This window comes from Lepisosteus platostomus, chromosome 19 (assembly GCF_059453375.1).
Source record: "Lepisosteus platostomus isolate fLepPlt1 chromosome 19, fLepPlt1.hap1, whole genome shotgun sequence".
Lineage (NCBI taxonomy): Eukaryota > Metazoa > Chordata > Actinopteri > Semionotiformes > Lepisosteidae > Lepisosteus > Lepisosteus platostomus.
The window spans coordinates 16,086,902-16,109,682 of NC_142629.1; the positions used below are offsets into that span (position 1 = coordinate 16,086,902).

General features: G+C 44.1%; 2 protein-coding genes across 4 annotated transcripts in view; one reads left to right on the plus strand and one right to left on the minus strand.

Moving 5' to 3' along the window:
* The window catches only part of coro7 (coronin 7), a 190,661-nt gene that overhangs the window by 52,423 nt on the left and 115,457 nt on the right, over positions 1-22,781 (minus strand). The window lies entirely within an intron of this gene.
* vasnb (vasorin b) overlaps positions 1,663-22,781 on the plus strand; it is a 37,176-nt gene continuing 16,057 nt past the window's right edge. Inside the window, exons 1-2 of one of the 2 annotated variants that reach the window (XM_088612439.1) lie at positions 1,663-1,981; positions 10,021-10,109. The gene's annotated coding sequence lies outside the window, so the exon portion shown is untranslated. The remainder of the gene's footprint in view (positions 1,982-10,020; positions 10,110-22,781) is intronic. The other variant, XM_088612438.1, reaches the window with a different exon arrangement.

The window sequence follows — 22,781 nt, forward strand, 5'->3', positions numbered from 1 at the left end:
TTCCTGACTGTGCGAGGGCAGTCAAGCAGAAAAGCAGTCTGACTGAGAGAGGGCAGAAATCGAGTGCACTACCACAGATCTGCAAATTCCAATTATTTGCAGAACAATTAATGAACTTCCATCTTTCTGGTGAAACAACATCAGTTTGAACACCATAATGAAGCTCTACTTTCATGATGAGTTGGTGTTTTGGAAAGTCAGGTGCACATCTAGAGTTAAAGGAGTCTAATGCCATACAGGCATGTACATGTGCACTAGAATTTGTTATTCGTGCCAATCTCTCACGACATGCACAGTATAGCAGACGACAGTACGACAGACAGCACCACACAACCTAGACAGCACATCACAAAACCGTACATGATAAATAGTAACGTACAATAAATACATTGAAGATAAATATGTTGTAGATCATATCTGTGGTGTAATTTTAATGTTGTACATTGTTAGGGGTTCGAATGAGGATCTGCGTCAGTGGGTAGGCAGCAAAAAAAACATGTAGAGATTAATTTCACTTTGAAAGGTAGCAAAAAAGAATTATAACATAACGTTTGGGCTGTGAAGTCTTCATACTTGTGTTTACCTTCTTTTTCTATATATATTCAGCCATTTCATTATGATTTCTTTATCTAAGCTGCAGTGGGTTAGATTTCTAAAATACTGATGTCTTTCTTGTATTGTAGCCCACAACAACAAAAAATACACGTGAAAAAAAATAACATGCTCAAAAATCCTTGGAGATTTTAAAACTATGAGAAACTTTTGAAATAATTTTCACCCAATGCATGTATAAATGTTGCGAGAAAGGGCTTGCAATTGTCTTTTGTTATGCATTTTACAGTACTTTCACTGTTGTATTTAGAAATGTTGCACTTGTCTGAAAACATGTTCATCCAAAAGGTTTATAACAATTAGTCCGAAGCAAGTTGCAACCTTCTCTCCGAAGTTCTTGTATCCCAGCGCCTCTCGGATTATGTGTCACGGTAATAGTTGTGCTTTTAAAAATGTGCACTAACCTCTAAACTATAAATCGTTTTAAGGTCGAAAATGCACATGTAGCCGTATAGTCTTATTACACGCTGCATACCCGAATTTATCTGAAGAGATAAGGGCTCGCATTCTAAGCGCGTGTGAGGGTACAAGGTTTTGAAATGTTTGGCGTGGACTTTTGCAACACGAATGTACAAGATGTGGAGAAAAAAACTACAAAACAACTTTAAAAGTACTGTGTAATAAAATAAATTAAAAAAGAAGTCACATAAAACAGTCGATTTTGTATTTGAAAATACTGCCAATTCTCAGCTAAGCAGATAATGAACGTACGGGTCAGAATTGGGCTTCGTAGAGTACACTTCATAAGAGCGTATTTGTTCTCTGCTATAAGAGTTCAAATATTGTATTATTATCACAGTTAAACCTGATCTCACTGCAACAGAAAGACTACAACTTTTTTTCCTTGAACGAACCGCTCTTTCTGCAGCCGGAGACATGAATGAGTAACGGGTTAAATCACATTTGTAACTTTCTTCCATTGATCCGCCCTTCCTTTGAAGGTAAGGCCCGGTTGTCCAATCAGAGCCCAGAGAGTGGGTTCGGAGGGCTTCAGGCTCCACCCTCCCTGGCCTCTCGCCCCGCCCCTACTCGTCTTAAAGTGCTCAGCCCTCCAAGTTCAATAAAGCGCTATTGTTTAGCCTGAAAGCAAGTCGCTTGCTCCTTTCCCGGGACACTCAGCACATTTTTACACACTGACCCATCAAGGAAAAACCCCATGTACTGTCATTTGGGAGTCACTCCGGCTTCTGAAGACAAACGCACTGAGACCCTTGCAAGTTTATCATGGACACAGAAGAAATCTGAACACGACTGCTCTGACCGAGTGCGTTTCTTTCTGTCACCCATTTACGTTCCAATTCGTGGATAAAATTCGTGGACGAATTCACGTCGCCAAAGTTCCACTCTTCGCGTTCTGCTTCTGACCTCGGTAAGTTTCCCCACTTCAAATGTTTTCTTGACTACTCCGTTTATTGTTATAATTTCAATGTGTATTAATCAAAGCAGGTTATTCTGGACTGGACAGAATACCCATATACTATATACTGTCCTAATAACTAGATACTGCCCACTAGGACGAAATGTGTTGTAAAATGTATTTAATCATTTTAACTGTAATGTTGGGAGGAAGGCTGTCTGACAAAACAACATTATTAGTCCATTCTCGGGCTGGAAATGCATGTGGAATATAACGCGTAAAACTCCAGTTTACGTTTTTCATTAAGTCTTAAGGGCATTTAATAACACAGGTATTTTGTACCTACAGTACTCCAAGGATCAAATATTTACAATGCCAATATACGTAATGAACGAAGATAAGTCAGGCACTAATGCGCGAGTTATCTGAAGCTTTCGAAGTACAAACTAACTACTGTGCAAGTATTACCTACACACCGAACACGCTCAGCAGTAAAATAACCACAAATAACAAGGACATCGTCTTCCAGATAAGATTGCACAGGCACTCGGATAACGTGTAATTACTGTAGCATTTGGATAGAAAAAAAAGGCCTTTTTTGTTTCAATTGAAAAAGTGTTAAAATGCAAACAAAACTCCTCTGGAACCGCAACAAACATGCCCGCATCTTAAAATATTCCGCGGTGAAGAGATAATGAGAAGAAGTCGCACAAATCCGACCACAAAACGATAGATATAGCGCAACCAAAGTACTGTAAATTCTGTATTTAGTCGGGCCGAATAACATACTTCGATATTCCCTGATCGCTCCTCTGTGAACTACACGCGACTGCTGGGGAAAGGAACTATTAATTTGTCTCGGGTGTTACAGAAACATTTAAATGTCTTTCTTCACTTCGCCAGCTTTCTTCGTGCATTTTACGTAACTGGAGAAAAAAAATACAATCTGTTTAGTCACACGACTCACAAATGAGATTAACTGTTGTTATTCGGTTTTTAATTCCATTTTTTAAGCCGGTGCATAAAGAAGCCATTTAAAGTATTTTTTTTATGAGCGACCTGAATTTATATCATGGGATTCAGGGGATATAGAATGAGGTTTTTTTTTCTGCAAACGAACGCGACTATCAGCGCGCAAAACAAGAAATGTGACCATTTGCGTCGCAAACCAAGTCATTTATCGGTTTTAAGAATAGGTACTCCAGTACAGACAAAAAGGTAGGAGAGTAGCTTTCAATAAAAGACAGGAATTAGGTGACCTCTCGACAGCACTTGAGAGGCTAATTCTGAGACTATTTTTCTTCTCAATAGAAAGTGCGCTCTGCACTTCGTTCGAAAAACTTCATCACCACAACCAACGACTGTTATTGTTAAAGACAAATCTGTCCGAACAGTGATTGATGCGAACCGGCGTTTACCCTAGGGCAACTGGCATCTTGCGTCATGTTCAAAGCTGCTGTTAAAACAAGTAAGCTAAGCCTTCGATTGCACTGATTTAATAAGGCAAAGAACGACAGAAAAGTGCACATGGAACCCTGCAAGGGGAAATAAGGAATCTAGCGATTTTCCTTTTTAAAAAATGTTTAAAATAATTGGCACGTTTTATACTGCCACATTCTTAAGGTGCCTGGCGAGTTGTAAAGTTACCCGGCTCACTAATACGCGGCGCATTCCTTTAACTTTCCCCTACCGAGTTGAAGAGGTTTAAAAAAAAACAGATTTAATTCTGAGGCTGGTTTGGTAATAACTAAACGGCTCCTTAGTTACACTTTGCTTAAAACCCACACATAAGAACATAAACTTACTGTAGTTCAGGGTCCGTTTCGTGCTGCACAGATACCCCAAAGATGTACTGTAAAAACCCGAACTTTACCGAGTCCAGGAGTTGTTCACATTGGACTCGGAACCATTTCGCATGTACACGTGTGCACAATGGTATAAACGATGATTTATTGAACGCGCACTTATTGAAATTGAAGTCTAGTCCCTGCCCAGTTCACCTGAAAGGAAACCATTAGACTTGCGCCTTGCAGGCGCTTTTACGCCTCGGACAGACCGTATCTGGCTCTGGCTCAAGGTTGGACAGCAGGGAAAAGGAACCACGGAGTATTAATAATAGTAATATAGCAGAAAGGTTAGTTTCAGAAAATCTGGTGAATTGGTTTCAAAGCTGCACCTGATGCAATTTGAGGGGTCACCTGGAAAGGCAAAGTATTTTCAGTTCAGACCTTTCCTGTTAGCTGTGTTGTTCTTCAGTATCAGCATCAGTATCTCACTCGCAAGCACGGTCAGGTGAATAAAACCGTTAACCTTTTCAGCGTGTAACCCACCCCTGTCTGACCGCTCCTGCAGGGAGCAGTTACTCAGTACCTCTAGGGGAAAGGTAAGCCCCTGGTAACCATCACCCCGGTGGAAAGAGTGGCGTTTCCCAGTATGTTTGAGATGTTTTTACACTACAGTACGTCACGAAATGGAGGGTGATCCACTATCTCGAATTCCTATTCCATCGTGCAGCTCAACACACCTGTCATTAGCTCAGGAAGTGCAACTATCTAGAAGCACCGGTGTCTTAGCAGATGAGTTTTTTGAGTCGAGCAAAATCAGGATAGTCGTTAAACTCCCGGGACAGATGTCACTGGCCGCCAAATTGATACACTTCTGCGTGTAAAAAGAAGACTTCCCGAGGACAAGATATGTTTGGATGTTCATTCTCTCTAGAATTGCAACGCTAAAATAAAAGTAAATTACAAGTAAAATTGCAAAAATCGTCAGTAAAATATGTATCTTTCTGAAGACATCGTTCACTCAGGTGCTGTACTCCGGTTACGTCCCATTACTGTGAAGCTGACAGTCTGTTGAATGCAGATAGCGCAGCGGATCAAACGTCAACAGGGAGCAGAGCAAATAAACAGTGACGAAGCCCAGGTGATTTTTTACGTCGACCTTAACAGTAAGACAAATCTCAGCTGCAGTCTGGGCTCGCTCCGAAGTGTTACCAAGCCGCTGATCTCGCGAACCGCAGAAAATTGATTGCAAGCGACCCTCGTCCTGGTCTTAATCTGTCCGAATTCTACCGTTGTGAGCAACACGACTGTCTAAGATCGTGAGGAATTTGAAATGCCCCGCAGAGACCCCGATGGCAGCGGCAAGCTTCCCGATCGGAGTCCTCCGTGAGTGTGGGTTGACTAGGCATGCTAATTGCACGAGTCTGTCAGCACGGCCTGGATAACACTTAAGCAAGTGCGTGCGGAGGTTATCCTAAGGGAGAGCAGGCTCAGATCCCAGCGCACAGCATGTAAAGATCTGTAAGGAGTCCTGCTGTGCCAAGCTTTGCCCATTGGAAAGGTATTTGGGGGACACTACTCTCCATTCTAACAGCACTGTGATGTACTGCCCCTGTACTGTGTTCAGGGTTTTCACAATGGGGGGTTTAAGGGTTAGTGTCCTCCTGGACTCGGCATCATCCTCTGAATAAGGTGATTGATTCTGAAGAGGGCTGTCGGAGACGATTTCTCAGCTTCCCCGGCGTACACGAGCGACAAGTGAGAGGTGATATTATAGCCTGGCGCATACAGTGCGTTCTCCGTTCAGGAGGGAAAGAAAAAGCTGTTTCTGCTCTGAGCGGGGGCTTTCAAATTCCCTTGCTAGCACCCCGGCTGCAAACACAGAATTTCGAGAATCGAAATGGCACCCTGGCAGTCCGTCCTCTCTCTCTTTTCTGACCCGGGCCTGGACTCCCGTTGTCTCAGGCTGATACTGAAAGACGACTTACCGATTTTGGTTAGATTTAAAACACTAACTTGATTCCTGGTTACCTTTTGTCTGTTTTCCTGGTTTCTGTTCATTTACTGCCTCACAGGTTAAGCCACGAATAATCAGACTTGACATCTAAGATGGACCAGGGTGCCAGATGGGTTAAAAATTCTAACCCCTTGCACTTTTTGAATCATCCAACATTTTGTCGGCATAGCACTTTAATTTGAAACATGGTAATATTTTGCTTCTGTGTGTATCTCTGTCCGTTGACAACGCCGTGTGTCCGATCACAAGGCAGAACAGTTCCAGTAAAAATACCGCGCAAAGGTACTGTTGTGTTCGAAACAGATCCACCTTCGGTTTTGGTTTTGTCTTCCTAACAAGAGGGCCAGACAGGACGTTTAGGACTACAAAGACGCGAGGGGAACACCAGGCGCAGGCGTTCAGACAAGAGTACAGAGAGGAGCCCACATGGTGTCTTTCTGTTTGTTTGGAGAGCAAGCCCTGTCTGCACATTGGCAGCAAACGCCCCCAGTTTGCTATGGAGCCCGGCAATGCAATCCAAGCCAGCCTTTCAGCTGGTGACATTTGGGAAAGATGCGTTTGGAGCAAAACGGTGTGCACAGGCCGGAGAAGGAGGGGAAAGAGGGAGCAGATAAAAGCAAACATTCCTCACCGGCTGCCTCAGCAATTTAATTAAAGCGCTGGAAGTGCTGGGGATGGCACGCGGAGAAAGGCTGGGGCGAGCCTACTGAGATGCAGGCTTAACCTCTGAGATCTGCTCCCTCCCTGAGCCTTTCCCTGAGCCTTTCCCTGGGCTGATGGGGGTCAGGTAATAAGCTCCTGGGTCACAGCAACCATGCAAACTAAAAACTAAGGGAGGAAGGCCCAAGACAATCTCAGTCAGAAAGCTAATAAATCCTCAAAAGATATCAAGCTGTAAAAAAGAAACAGAGGAAGGGCAAGGAAGGAGGGGGGGAAGGCAATGAAAAGAGAATTAAAACACACATACACAGGATTAACCCAGTGCCCAGGGATCTGTGCATGGCTTTTTCCAAAGGTGACAGCTTTCGGACTGACAAGAGACACCCCTAACAGACAGTTTAATGGATGCTCCCCCAGTTCTACATGCGGCACCGACTAACACAAACTCAGCCCAGTTTGTCGTCTTTGATCCGTCACATCACAGTGTGCTTTACAACTCTTAAAGACAGGTAAAAATGAAAGTACTAATGACAACAGTGCCGCAAATTAACTCCAGCACTTTGACAGTGGCGCAAATGGATTTCAGTCTTTCCTTTCTGGTTTCACTTGTGAGCTGGGCAGTTTTTTTTTTTTGGAGAGACAAGATGTTTTTAAGGCAGTGAACTCTGCGTGCTGCACACTGAAGGACAGTAGCAGGAAATATTATCTAGATTCATTCACGGTCTGATATTATTGGAGGAGAAAAAAAATTATATTCTTCCATTCTGCCAATCTCCAGTATTTATATAAAACACGCTAGCAAGCCAGTCTCTGAGGATGAATCTTCATATATCGTCATTGAAGAAACTGTAGAAAATTAATAAATGACAACTTAAGTAATGACTAATTCAAAATATAACTAGACGGCCAATCACATACACAGTAGAAATATATAGCACAACAGATTATTCATTTCCCTTTCTTAAAGACTGCAGTTAACACCTTCTAGTAGTTAACAGAATGTATAAAATTAGTACAGACTCCCGTATACTTACAGTACAGTGCTAACGGAAAGGTTTCACAGTTAATACGTGTCAGTTTCTAATCCCCTAATGTATGCATTCCTATTTCTGCATTGCAGTGCTGGCTTTATTTACTTAAGTAACATCTGCTGTTCTTCTTCTGTGGAATGTGACACTCAAAGTCATCTTGCTGGCTGCCTCATCTAATGTCAGCAAGTGACTGTGCTGCCGAGATGGCCGGTTTACAAGTAATTGGGCACATTCACACCCCATTACTGAGCCGAGCAGTCACCGCTGTTCAGAACCTTCCACGGAGCACTAGATCACCCTGCAGACAGCTACTGTCTCAGGATTTCTGGCCAGATTAAAGGTCAGGTTGAGTGAGCTAATGCGATGCAAGGCTGCAAACAGTTTTAAAATCTGTGCAGTGCTCCTAGGGCTTTTAAAACACTCTACAGGAACAAGAGTCGTATCATTCCGGTGTTAATAGCGCTTTAAAACAAAAAGATGTCAGGCTTGCGCAGGGACGGAAGTTAAGGAACTCACGCAGACGTGCACGGATGCTTAGCATTTTGCTGATCACAGGGTTGCTGGTGTGAAACCCCAGAGTATCTGCCTGATTTCAGATAAACTCTCTTCAGCTTTACAAAAACATCCCACCCGCGCTTACCTGTCCGCTCCAAGTACGATTGAAATACGGATCAAGCTGGAATTCGTCAAATCTGACAGCAGGTTTGTCATTTTCCACTCCAGCGCCAAAAGATATAGGTCTTACACCAGGACAATGTTGTGGTTTCAGTGCCATTAATACTAAATTAATGTGTCATCTTTAATCAACATTTACGCCATTCCCCACCCCTGTTTATAGTCACACCATGTGTTTATGCTTTGCTGGGCTCACATATCCTTTATCTCAGCAAACACAGAGACAAGTCCATTCAAATGCCAGTTGCTTAAAGAATAAATACGAATAAATATATACCTAAGAATGGTTACAAACAAGTGGAGGCAACTGGGAAGGAGCAAAAGTCAAATCATTACTTAGTTATTAATTGTTACAGACATATAATGAATACCAGAAATTTGCAAGAGAAATGTCTACCCCCTTGTCATAGCCTACCTCGAAAATCTGTCTACTGCTGTTTTTTTTTTAATGTAACTAATCAAAGGATAGACATCCTTGCATTCTGGCTTCTTAAATTTACAGCACTGTGATGCAGAAACACTAAGTAGAGGCATCATATTCAGTTTGCTATCTCTCGGCTCTCAATGTAATGATGAATTCCCAGTTGAAAAGTTTAATATAAACCTTACTTGCCCACATCAGAGACCAGCTGCCTTGTGAAGGAGCCAGCAGCCTGTAAATGTCATATACATGATATATAACACACACTGCAAATTAACAACAGATCACAGATTGAAAGTACAGTATGTGACGTTCAAAGCCACTCAAGACACACACATGGCCCCAGTGCCATTGCGCTGTCCTGTGTGCTCATCAGCCAGCCCTGGCAGTTTCCTTCACGTCATCCTGACCGACAGTACCCGCTACAAAACCTTCTGGAGAATGCACGACAGTGCAGCCACAGCCTCGTGCTCTATGATCTCTCCGGGCATGCTACAAGGAGCTAGTTTTGCAAACATTTTTCTTTTAGTTTTTTCGCACAGACCATCTCTGCATGTAGCCGATGTTCATTCAGTTTGGTTCCATCTGCTCGCCTGTTCTGCTTTGCCTAATGGCGTCCCAAGATCAGGGCTCTCGTTACAGTACAGTCTGTCGACCAGAGGAGAAGTAACAGAAACTGCACCACGCTACGAGGTTACCTCTTTTTTTCCTCCTCTCCTCCATCCCATGGAAAAGAGGAGTCTATTTGGAGGAGTCTAGAGTTTGTGCAGTGGTGCTCAGAGCTGTAGGAAAACAGCCCTCGTCTGGCAGGTGTGACTAATGGCGATAAGCTGTCTGTAGCCTAGTGCTCTTGTCTGACATATACTGCTCTAGTGGCCCGTTAGGAGGTTAACCCTCAAATCACCAACTCTTAATGGAATGCCCAGGGCCCCGAAGTTGTCTTTTCCAACAGGGGATGCCATTATTGGTCAAGTACCTACAGCAGCAACCACAGGATTCTCAGAACTGCACAAAAACATGAGGAAAAATAGGAGTTAGAGGTACTGACTGAATAAAGTGAGAAACCCCTTTGCACAAGGTGTTTTGGAGTCCGGGTAGCTGGTACAACAATCCCCTGCCCGCCTTCCTTCACAGCCTGAGAAACAAGAGTCCTTAGCTCCACCCAGCGCTGGCTTGGCAGAACAGTGGCACTCACTAACGATGTTTAAATGGCACCGCATTAGCAGAAGAATGCTGTGCTCCCCGAAAGAATAATGGAGAGGCTCACTTTTCAGTGATGTTGTGTGGCCCGTGTTAATCCCTTTTGAAACTTTAAAAAGAGGTGCTTTTCTAAATATGTGCTGGTGGAAATAATTGTGTTGGTCTTTTGTTGAAGTCTGTTTTCATGGTAAAAAAAAAAGACTTTTTACTTCTAAAGGACTGAGAGAGGGCCCTTTTTCCGACACATTTTTAATTACTTACAGCACCTCCGACCTCACAGAGGGCGGTGATTCTCTCAGAGTCCGAAACTGACACGCAACAGGGCTTTTACAAGAAGCTCGGCAGAAATACAGTAAGTAGAATTTTTAAATAAACCACTTGCTTTCAAGTGACGAATGTATCAGCCAGAAAAGACAAGGACAAAGTCAACTTCTGGAGTAAGAAAGTTCCGGAAAGTACTTGACCAAAGAGTAGGAACACCTGGCTCGGGTTGTGAAATTGTGATTTTTTGGGGGGGGGGGGGGGACATCAAAAAAGCTTTTAAAAGGGACATTCTGTCCGGGTACCTCTGTAAATAAAGTCCAAAATAAAACCGCTAACATTAAATCTGCGAATCACTATCAAAACAAAAGAAATGAGTGATTAAAGCTTAAAAGCTTTACTGTAAATGCCCTGAGGAGGGAGGGCAAAACGTTTTCTGGAAATTTGTTACAGTTTCGGACAGGAAAACCAGGACTTCCCAGACAGTTTTCTATGATAGAGACACTCTCCCTCACGATTAGCACTCTCTACCTGCCCCCTCAGCCACACAGCTTGCACCACAGGGGCCACACAGGGGATTAAAAGGGGGGTTAAAAGTCACGCTGCCCCACCGTCGGGAGTCGGCCACCTGCGGGCCGGAGAGAGCAATCAGGGAGCGGGTGACGGATGGGAGCAGGCAGGGCGGAAAGCACAACATGCCCTCTGCTCTGAGCGGCGGAGTCCGATCCCACTGCAGCCACTGCAGGTAGTACAGAGCACCAGAGACTTAACAGCCCGTGGCCCTTAACCATGTACTTTTACACTGCGGCATTGCAACATCTCGGCAAGACTCTCAACTTCATTCTCTTGACTTTTCCTCCTCCTCACTGAGGCATTTGTGGCAACACTGCCTGTTCTGAGAACCGAAGCCTGATTGCCAAACAAGCATGAGCCCAGTGAGTCCAAGCCAAGGTACACTGTATTCACTGTTATTACAGACTTCTGCATCACAATGCTCTGTAAGGCCTAGCAGGTTGCATAAAACACCAAAACCTGAATTGCTCCTTACACTTACCCTTAAATGTCAATTGGCTTTATAGGCACTGCACAAAGCAACTGAACACACTGAGGCCAAAAGCTGAATTAAGGGGACAAGAATCTATTTAAAAAACTTAAGGGGTTTTTGCAACCAGGCCCTGCGTACTTAAGCAACAAACCTTTGCTGGATTATACTTAACCCAGCCCAACTGGACACAAGAAGGACTCCTCTGTGCTTTCTGCCAAAATGATAAAAACAAAATGACCACAGAAACACATAAAAGAAAACCCACAATGCCACCATGTTCCACAGCAAGAAGAAAGAAACCCCAAGAGAAAAGGGCTTCCTTTTTCTCAGTCTTCCTTGAAAAAGCCCCAAGTCCTTTGTAGGCTTGGCCATTGTCTATTTCAATGTCTTGGAAAAGCAAACGCAGGGAAATGAGCACTGGCCACATTCTGACTGCAGTTCGAAAGACTGAATAAGTCCCAGAACGCAACCACAAATAGCTGCATTTGAGAACGCAATAAAAAATGGCTTTTAATCTAACTTGTAATTACCAGTTGTTGGCTTATAATTAGGAGGTGAAAGTTAAACCTTAAGGATTTGAACGGGGGGAAGTCTAAAATCTTCCCTTAGAAGTTGAGACTGATACAAATATCCAGTGTATATTACGGTATTCACAGAGTAACTAAGTAGGGCATTTTCTGGACATTTTAATTCAAACTTCAGCGTGTGCGTTTCTAAAAACAAAAATCTGCAAGTCATTTCAGATACAGCAAGAATCGTGAATTCCAGGTCATTCTGACACAAGGACTGAGGCACAGAATAACTGCTCTCACTCCAGCCTCTGTCTTGGTTTCCTCAGACATTGCTCTCCTCTGAGCTCTAGGGTGATGCCCTCTCAGGCATGGCCTTTCATACTCCAGGCGTGATTACACTGACTGTCTGCTGTCATATGGTATCCTGTTTTTCTCCGGAGTCCATTTCGGTTCATTTTATCCTTTTGTGGCTTAGCAATTGGAAATAAAAGTGGGAAAAGTCTTGGAGAATGAAATAAGGACAGAAAAACAGGTTGGTGCACAGTGCAGTTGCATCATATTTTACCAAAGGCAGCTCGCAGAGGCAGGCACGATCTGCAGGAGGCTGTGCTGTTGTGTGATCTGGCCTTTCAAATCCATTTTCCCAGTCGCGATGTTAAAAGGGGAAGTTTTATGCTTTTAAAACCAGCGTCTTTCATTCTCACTCTTTGTAGTATCAGAAGGTCTGTGGGATCAGAGAGCTCTTTTGCTTTCTCTCATTTCTCTGTCTTTTCTCTTCGGCCCAGCGGTTTCTTGGATCTCGTTATTTTTAATTTCGACATCTTGTTAACAGATGACTTAAAGCCACTACAAAGTCGACTGAGGATCAAACATCAACAGCAAGAGTTTTATTAATTGTCTGGAGAGCCTTTCATAACATTAAACTCCAGTATTTTGCAAGCAGCCGGACAGGCAGGGGGGTGGGTGGGGAGGGGGTTAGGGGTGGGAGTGTGGTTTTATGTATGCGTCATGAGTTGTGCTTCACTTTTGCCATAAATATTTACTTTAAACACTCGGTAACTTGTGCGCACATTTTGCAAAAGTAACTGCAAGTGTAACTCCTGTCCAAAAGCCACAGGGAAATGATTACTCGCCTTGTTAGAGGCTACAAAAATGCCGTCAAGTCCTAGTTTGAGACCTGAAATGTATATTTGTGTGGGGATCCCTAGTAAGGTTTTTTAAGTTGATTTTTTATTACATACTCATTATCTGGAAGCTCCAGCTGTGTCTTTACATCTCAGCTCACGGTTGAATGGAGGAGAGGCAGTCAGGGGGAGTGAACCAGCGCTGTCTGAATAATTCCATTTCTACCCCTAGTGGCGTTTAGCAAAATCTGTACTGTTGCTTGGGGAATCCACCCCCAACATTTTAACAGTCCTGGAAGGATACAGAGAGGGTGAAAACTAGGACTGCTGATAGCTGCAGAACGTAATGAAGACCACAAAGTAACTCATCTTCTATTATTGCACAAATAAAATCCTCAAATCCTGCACGGAGGAGTTCGACGATATTAAACACGATCCTCAACGCTCAGTAAATCTTTGTGATGTATTGGCTTGAATTATGGAAAACTGCGGGAAAGAATGTCACAGCGTCATTCCAGATGCAGCCCCGAAGCCATTTAAAAAGCCTTCAGAGGTCCCTGAAACAGCAGCTGGATTTTGGATTAGATTTCCAGCGTTTCTACCTTTGAAAGGGTCAGCTCTGTTGAAAGATGACGGAGTGAGAAGAGAGGAGAGCTGTGTGTCTCTGTACTCTGAGGGATAGCACAGGGCAGAACAGGACTGACTGTCTGTGGAATTTAGGGGGTTGAGCATTTGACCGTGAATCAAGAATAACAGGACAGCACTTCAGGCGGTGTTCATACTTTATCTTGCGCTTGAGGTTTAGCCGCAAAGGCTGATAGGCTGTCAGCCGGTCAGATCAAAGAAGTGGCATGTTGGTTTGGCCCAAGCAGGCAATGAACAAACAAAGAGAAAGCTGGTTCCAGAACCTGGGGCGTCATTCTTTTTTTTTTTTCCCCTGACAAGCAGCCTTTCAGATAACCAAATCGTTCTTGCGCCTCTGCGATCGTGTTCCAATTTTGCCAATAGCGAGGCAAACCTTTCAGCCGGGGCTGAATGAAGTCGAGTCAAGGTCAGAGCTGTTCTTCACAGAAATGCTCTAGCCTCGACTAGCGAGTACCTGCACTGTGGAGATGTGGCAGAAATCAGGAGCAGTACTGTGCCTGGCTGACTGTCCTCACACTGGAGCCTAACGTCTCTTAGTCAAACCTGATATCCAGCAGATTGAGGGGATCGACAGATTTAGGCGCAGAAAGGAAGACAAGAGAAGCCAGGCTACTGTGTAAAAAGAGTTTCAGGTGAAATGAGAGAGGCTATTCTGGAACTTTAAAGGCCCTTTTTTAACACATGAAAGAGGAGGGGTTTCACAAACCAAACTGGCAGTATTGTGATTTCTGTTATTATTGTGATGCTTTTATGATCGTACATCAAAAGGACAAGATCACACCCGACTAAAAAAAAACTGGGGTTGGAGTATATCACTGCTCTTGTTAAAAGGACTAAATAAAAGTGTTTGTTTTTTCTACGGGGACGACACGTAAAAGTAGTAAAGAGCTAGGAGCTGTTTACGAAGTCTTCTTCTGTATGGTGTTAACTCTAGAAATATACAGAGACAAACATTAAATATTTTGCCCACCAATTTTGAAAAGTGAACAACAAAATGTCTTAAATTATGCTGTTTTCAGGATGAAAACCAGTGTAAAACAAAGTGGGTCATCGGAGTTACCCTGATGGCGAACTCGCTGCCCTTACCCAGCCTGCGTAAATAAAAAAAAAAAAGAAAACCACACCGCAAACAAACGACCTGAGTCACCTGCAGGCACCACGCCTGTCAGGCCTGCAGCCCAGGACAAAGCAAGAGAAAGACAGTGACTGACATGCAGTGATTAAGTACTCTGGGGCTAATCTGCACAGCTGGGGGGGGGTCTCTCATACTGTCTCATCAGTGCCCATTATAATCCATGTGTAACCCAGGGAAGTCAAAAACATGTCACAGCTCAACGACAGGTACGTTTTGTTATTTCTCGTCTGTGTTGTGCCATGACTCAGCGCAAACAGACCTTCCCATTGTCTGATTTCACAAAACTTTCCTTTTTTAAAATTATTAACGTAATTTGGAATGATCAGACTGGGGACCTTCATCTCTGACCCTGGTGAGTCCCAATCCAGCAATTGTACAGGTCATCCTAAATCTCCTATTATAGAGAGCAACACAAGTTTAAAGCAATGGAGCAATAAAGATGAAGGACATTCATTTATGTTCCAGTTGATTTCTAAATTTCTTGATTGATCACACCACCTTCTTTAGCATAGGTACATTGTTCCAGGCGTTTAGAAAGTGTAAAACCTGCTAGACTGGGGCTCACCAGAACAGGGGGTAGAGACCCCTGGATTGGACATACTGTAGATCATCTCTTCTACTCCACCCACCTCATCTGACACAGTGCAATCTCCCCAGTGCTAGCCTGCGTGCCTAGCGCTGACGTCACCCAGGTGACACTATAAAAGAGACACACTCTCCAACTAAATCCATTCCCAACCCAGCGGTTCAGGAAACACTGGGCGTGGTTATCCAGTGACACAATCCAGGTTTGGATGACCAATGTCTTTATCATAGAGACCAACTTTGTAGCTTTGTAATTACATGGAGATCACAGAGTGATCAGAGTGAGATCCTCTCCTGGATCAGCCAGGAGTCATCCTGGACTTGATAAGCTTTCTAACAAGAACACAAAAAGGGCCACTCGCAGAGACCTGAGCTCTTTGCACATATATTTCTGGTGATTGTCGCTAATCTGCCTCGAGAAAATATACCATCTTAAAGAGGCTCCAACGTAATAGTTAAATAGATTTAACTGGTAGCGTGCGAGCAGTCCTAGGTTTGTTGGTGCATTTAATGATTTTTAGTGTTGTACAGCAGAGCTCAAGTCCTCTCAGATTTCTAGAGAGCAGTCAAGTTGCCCCCAGCCCCGGGTCAAGCCAGCGCCTGTGGCTTGTGAGCTGAGTGCCAGTGGGATGGCTAACAGAGCTCCGTCTCGACAGTAGCACGAGTCAGTCACGCGCCAGGCCTGACCAGCAGTCGGGCTTATTCCCTCTCAAGAGGGCCGACAGCAGCTCATTGGCTGCTCCCTGATGATTACAGCTGCAATGAATCCTGACAGTCTGGGGCGCGATGCCCTTTGATGCTACTGGGCGACTCGCTGAGCTGCTGCCTGTCTGCACTGCCGGCTCTACGGCTCCGCTGCCTATCGATCTGCACACTTGCAGTAGCGGCGCAATCTGCCAAGCAGAGGGCCGTCAGGAGAGGAGCACGGGCTCTCGTGTCTTGGTCTTCAAAGCGGCGACGGGTGGAAAACGCATTCAGCCTTTCTGATGGAGTTGGAGCACATTGCCAATTAGAGCGAAGCGCCAAAAAGCAGGCACATAATGCGCAACTCCAACCGAAAGGAATTTAAGGCCTCACAGCTGCGTCTCTGTTGACTACATTTTCCGATTTAAAGAGGTGGTTTTTGGTTTGTTAAGAAGTGTGGCAATTTACACTTTAATGGAAAAACCACAGACAGAAATCAGATGCAAGGGCTCGTGCTGTTAAAGAACAGCTGTGTTCAGGCACAGAAGTGCTGGGCCGCACTGCGCGGGAGATTAAAACCTGTTGCACACATACTGTACTATATATTGTGCTTGTAACTGGTGGAGACAGCCAGGCAGGAAATGGAATAGATAACAGTAACCTGATTACTGCTTCGTTTATTTGAAAACTCACTGAAACCAGAAAAAAAAAGCAAAATCCGTCAGAGACTGATCACTCAGACACTGCGAGGTCCCATTCCGCTTGTACTTTTAGTTTTTCTTAAAACAATCTTGTCCGGCTGAAGGCAAAGCTTTACCCAGAGTGAGATTTATTGCAAAGAGCGACTGATTCTATTCCAAAGCTGAATATTACATACTATTTGGCATAACCAACGTTTCCTTTACCTCCGATTTCAACAGATTACTTCTGTTCTTTAACTTGGTTCAACGCTCTTCCAAAGTATACATTTGACCCTTATTTTTTTTCAATATAACCTACAAGGGTACCTTTAATAATATTTAAATATGTGCCTCTGTACAATAATATAGAAAGATATATATTCTCTATACACCACGCAAATGTTTACAAATCCCCATCAAGATGCGTAGGTAAAACACTTTTTTCACAATGTGACAAACTCTCTGAACCTAAGCTGCCTTCACAGCTACTGGGGGCATTTTAAACCATTGTTTATACATAAAATGGTGTTTACAAATCCATCCCTGGCCGAAATAGTCTAATAAACAGATTCCTTTTAAAATACATGGGCCGTTTTGTTTTCTTTGAAAAGAAGGATAATGTTTAACAGCTGTACCGAACAGTATTGTGTGTTTGTCCTGGTCTTGGTGTCAGGAGAAATTCCTGTGTTTGTTGGTTCAGTGTCTCAGCTACAGGGGGGCCTACAGTTCCAGCACAGTGCAGCGCCCTGGTGTCAGTGACCCTGGGGTGTTGCTCTCCGGGTCTCAGTGCAACACTGTCGTGCATGACGAGTCCCAGCAGTCTTTCAGAGCTCAGGTACACAAGAGAGGGTTCATAAGAAACAAGGTTGAACAGTTCAAGACGCCCAACAGGATGGTCAACACAGAGGAGGCCGGCACAGCTCCTCCCAGTTAACTGCTGCCCAGTCCTCCTCAAGGTACATAAAGCCCTGCTGTATTAAACATGAGGCAAACCGTGACACAACACCGAATACAAAGCAAATCAGACATAATCATGACAGTATGGGGACATCTAGCCTTAAACATCACACAAGGGGCCTGTTGGTGACACTTAGGCAGGAAGTCAATATTTATACTGTGGCATGGATGTATTTTGAGAAATCTGGACTACGCCCTTCTCTTTAGGCATGCTCATTTGTCTACAGAAAGTAGACAAATGTACAGTCCAAATCCCCTGACTGGGTGAGTTTCCAGTTATGACTCTGCTGTGCAGTCCCTGAAGACGTATTAATTTCAAGAAAAGGAAAATAGATCAGTTGATGTCCACTAGATTTGATCATTGACCTGATCCTGCAGATTTCTTCCAGTAAGAGCACACCCTTGATGCTCTTACAGCTGGTGGGGGGCTTTGTGATCAGATTTCACACAGCAGTCCCCTCCTCTGTGATCTGTGTGCCGGCTGGATGCAGACCAGTCGCATCATCAGCACAGCAGCCCTGCTTTTCATCCGAAGCCCTTCCGCTTAGCGCACATGCGTGTTCAGGTCTGCTGCTGCATTTTCCAAAGCTCAAGTACGTTTTTTAAAACTGCCATGGCCTTATTCTTATTTCTCATCACAGCTGCTATCAATGAAAATGTCATCACTCTTCATGTGGCTGTATGCACGGTCTGCAGTTCAACAGCAGCATGGCCCCTCTGTGTATGTATAAACTGACAAAACTGGAAGCAGTATTTCTTTAAAGGAAGCACTTCACTTGATAGGTTGGATAAGCAGCTCAAATACCAGAACAGTGCCACCTGCAGGCTGCAAAGTATATATACTACCGAAATGGGCTTCTAATGGCAGGACGCAGAAAGAACACAGCTAACCCAATCGTGAAGGAACGTTTGCAAATCTATTGTAAAAAAAATCATTTTCTTTACATTTGTTTTAATTGCGCCTTACAGGACCACATTCAATTTTTTTTTATTGCTCGAAGGAGAATACAATTACAGAAATTACTTCATCTCTGAGGCTGGTTTTGGAAAGCAATTTGGCAAATGTAAATGCCCAGACTCATCAAGACGATTCCTTTGAAGCTTATTACTGCAGTTTAGTATTAATAAGAGTAACATTTGCATGCAGAAAGAAAACAAATTACGGGTCATAAAATGTGTATGTTGTGGACAAAACATACTGATTTAGCGGGATCCTGAAAATGAATTCACTTTTTACTGTAATGCGCTTTTTTACAGAGCTTTTTCTTAAGTTTTACTTGCTGATACTTAATTAAACTGATCATCTTTCTCCTTATTACCCAACACCTGTGCAAGAATGTAAAACAAGCAGATTAGTCACCCAGAAGTCAGAAATCTCGTCGGAAGCCAGGTTAAAGGAGTAGCTGTTGAATGTGTGAAGGAGGATTCTTATTCACATTGTTAATTGCCCTTCTCACTCTGCCCTGGGGCTCCTATTGTGTGTGAGTGATGGGAGCACAGCTGTGTTAATCTCGAGGTGGAGTTCTTTGTCTTGTGTTCTTTCCGCAGTTGAGCTCCACTTGTGGTTAAAAGTACTGAATTGACAGCACCCGTGATCCTCTCACCCCTTCCCTTCCAGCACACATTGTCTTCACCCCTTTCTGTAAGAACCCTTCACTGTCACCCCAGCCCAAGAGCACAGGGTTCCAGTCTCGCTGACCGAACAAAATGGGGTGAAGAAACGTCCTGTTGTAAGGTCTCATACAGGTCACGCGCTGGTGAAGTGCAGTGCAGCAAAAGCAGGGCAGGACTAAAGGCATCCAAAACCGCGCAGGAAGGCGCCCAAGTTCTGGTGAACTCAGGCCTGCGTTCATTTAAAAACTTTCCGTGAAATTCCGAATACACAGAGCTTGCCCCCTTTTTCTCTTTCCACACGGTTCTGGGCAGATGCTGAGACGTGTTACTGCCAACATTTTTACTGCTAGCTAAACACAAACATGCTCCCAGAGGAGTCCCCAGCTTGAGTTAATAAATCCTGCCTTTCAAGTTACCCGTCACTCGCGAGGCTGGGTCACTGTAGTTACGAGGTGTCTATGTGTCTAGCTACTACAGCAGATGTGTCTACAATCACATTTGATGATGATCATTAAGATTATTATCATTATTCATTTGCTAAGCAGAACTCCCTATTCTGAGCACATTATAATATGAAATAATTTACACAGGGTGCATACTGTACAACTAAACCACCAGTTTAAGCACAGGTGGTGTGATTTGAGGTTAGCTACAGTATATGGATAAAATCTCAGTTCTCTATGAAAACAAAGACTGCGTGTTTAGCTCCACTTGCCTTGACACGTTGACGTGACTGTCCTGTTGTAATCTAGGATGTCATACAATACAGTGTTAGGTTTCAGTTCCATCTTGTTTCATTGATTGGGCTGAATGATTCATTAACTAGAAGAAAAGAAAACACTTGTATCGAAGCATTAGAGATAATTTATAGTGACTGCATCTTGGATCAAGTCCTTCTCCTCAACTCGTCAACTTCAAAATATAGGGATATACAGTATATATCTTTCGTTCACAGAGCCTTTCACTGGGAACAGTACAACTGAGTGATTCAGCAAAGACCAAGATTTAATAAGTGCTGAAGGGGACAGATGCTCTGTGCCACTTAGCACATTAGAAGGTTTTCACAAGGGGATATTTTGGTCAAAGACTAACCTTTTACAGAATTCTTGTTTAACTTGAAGAACATATACTGGTGGCACATTAAACAGAACAATAAATGCTTCAAAGAAATATGCTGCTGTTGAAGGGAGTGTTTTGTCTAATGCACTTTGTGGTAAGACCACCTAGAACTAGACATGCAATAAAAAGTGCCACTTTCAGGGTTGTGTAACAGAATGCAGTAGTAACTCTGAATAGACCCATTTTTTAAAAAATAAGATGGATAGGTTCCTGGCCCATAAAGGGACAATTGTACAGTTCTTTCCTTGAAAAAAAAAAAGATTAAGCCCCATAACTTTTAACTACTCAAAACAGACTGCTGACACAAAAGAATCGTTCAAGAGCTCGGAGCGTTGTGACTGCGCGGACGGGGCCTGGAGCCACTGTTTGGGCCTAGTTAAGGTCATGCCGTGCGACCTCCCCCCCCCGCCCCCCACTGCACCAGCAGCTGGGCCCGAGGCCCGGCCCAGGACGGACCCAGACCCTCCTGATTGATGAAGCCCGAAAAGCCCGGGCTGCCGGTGATGCAGAACCGTGCAGAAAGACCCAGCCGCACGTGCAGTTCAGGAGAGCAGACGGGTCGTCTCTGCTTTAACAACAATCCTGTTCACCGCCCCCCCCCCCTCCTTGCCTCTCTACAGCTGGCTCCAGGACTCCAGCCTGCCCTCTCTTCCTCCACTCGCCTTTAATTAGCTGCCGTAAAACTTAATCTCCTCAGCAGCGCCAGGGTCGCCTGCTCCAGGCTAATCTGCATCAGCCCCTTTTATTCTCCTCTCAGGCAGGGGGAATTAGCGCAAATCTCTCTGTAACGAGATCACAGTGGTCAGGGCGTCCGGCATTATTGCGTGGCCTAGATGAAATTGCGCTGCAGTCCCGCAGAAATACCTCTGCTGGCTTTTTCTCACAAACTAGTCTTGGTTCAGTTTACTTTTTTAACCGAGGTTTTTCGCCCAAAGCGAGGAAAGCCGGCTTGAAATTTCACCAGGTAACCTGCAGTACATGTGTAAGGAGCACCTAAAAGCACATATAACTCCATAGCAAAAGATGCTAAGTGAGTGTATTTAACCATAGCTTCTCCCACACTATACAGATCAGCAATTTGATTATAAACACCGATTGCATCATCTGGTAGATCCTTAGTTAATTTCTCGCTTTGGTTAAAAAAAAAATCACTGCAAATGTTTTAACAGCAGGTAGCGGATGAGGAAGGGGTTAATTAATTGAAGAAGCATAGAGCTTCTGGGTTGTCTTTGTGTAGTTCTGGAAGAATCGCTGTTGCCTGACTTGAAAAGTCACCAACAGTCACGGAGGAGCAAGAAAAACCGGTAGGCCGGAGCCGTGGCCTCGATGTCTAGCGATGTCTAGGTGATGTCAGGCAGGAACGAGGAAGAAACGACCCGATCTGTATAAACAGAACGCTTTTACCGACAGGAGAGAAGCACGACTCGTAGTCCTCCTTCTTCATTCTTGAGAAAAACACGTTACCACACCTTTGGCCACCCGCAAAGTCGGGACGAGAGAAGACGACTAGCTTCAACAACGAGCAATCGTCTCACATTTCTTTGCAGTCTTATGCACTTCTAACTTCTCCAGAACAGTCTCAGACAGAACTGTCTGGAAGAAGACCTCTTGTAGGAATGGCTTTAGCAAGTCTGAGTAGCTATTCAGTTACTCTGCTGCCCCTTCACCTTCAGCTTCAGCAGCGAACGCGGAACTCTTCCATTCCCCGAGCTTCTGAAAAAGCAGACCTCTAGTGTGAGGAAGCTCAGCTCTCCTTTCTTCTAGCTGTTTGCTACCAATCTTATTTAGTCTGTCCGTCAGCGTTTCGGAAGGAAGGGAAAGCAACAGTAAACGGGTTTCCGCAGTGAGTGAAGCTGGAGAAAGAAGGTGGGAAAAGTGCAAAGGAAGACAAAAACGGGGTGAAATCATGCAGTGCTCTTTCATTGTGCCGGCCAGGCGTTGTTCTAGATGTAATAGAACCGCGAGGGGCATGTAGGGGGATCTGACTTGTGTCAGGAAATCAGTGCAAACTTCACAATTACACACAGATTGTGTATCTGAAACGGGGCAAGACAGGGCAAGTGGGTGTGTACGCGTGTGTGCGAGAGCGAGTGTGTGTGTGATGAAGATGGCTTGAAGCAACGTGTTCCTAAACTAGAGAGGGACTGATTGCATCTGGGGGAAAACAAATAAATTCCAGGTTCATGACTACAGGCACTTGCAGTGCAGAACACATGCAAACCACTGCAATCGGTGTTGTCAAACACTTCACTAGAACACGGCTTTTTAATCGCCCCTGTGTATACACACTGCAGGTGAGCGCAGTCAGTCACAGAAAACAGACTTTAAGTGCTCCGGGCACATCTGTTCAGTGTGCCAGCCTGTCTGTTTCGACGTGTGAATGGTGGGCAAAGGACGTGCGCAGAAATTCGAAGAAAAAAAACAACCATTTGTTTTATTCCATAAACTACCCCAGCCAATAACACGGCACGAAGCGTTAAGGCTGCACATCAACATCTACCTTTCGAAAGAAGAAATAACAGTAGCTTGCATTACGGTCTATTTTCAGTGTCTCCCAGCAAGGCGCAGATGTAGAATCAAGAAACGGGCTCCAGTTCCTCACATTAACCAACTGGCAGCTAAATTCAATAGTGGCTCGTTTGTTCGTAAGATATATACAATGT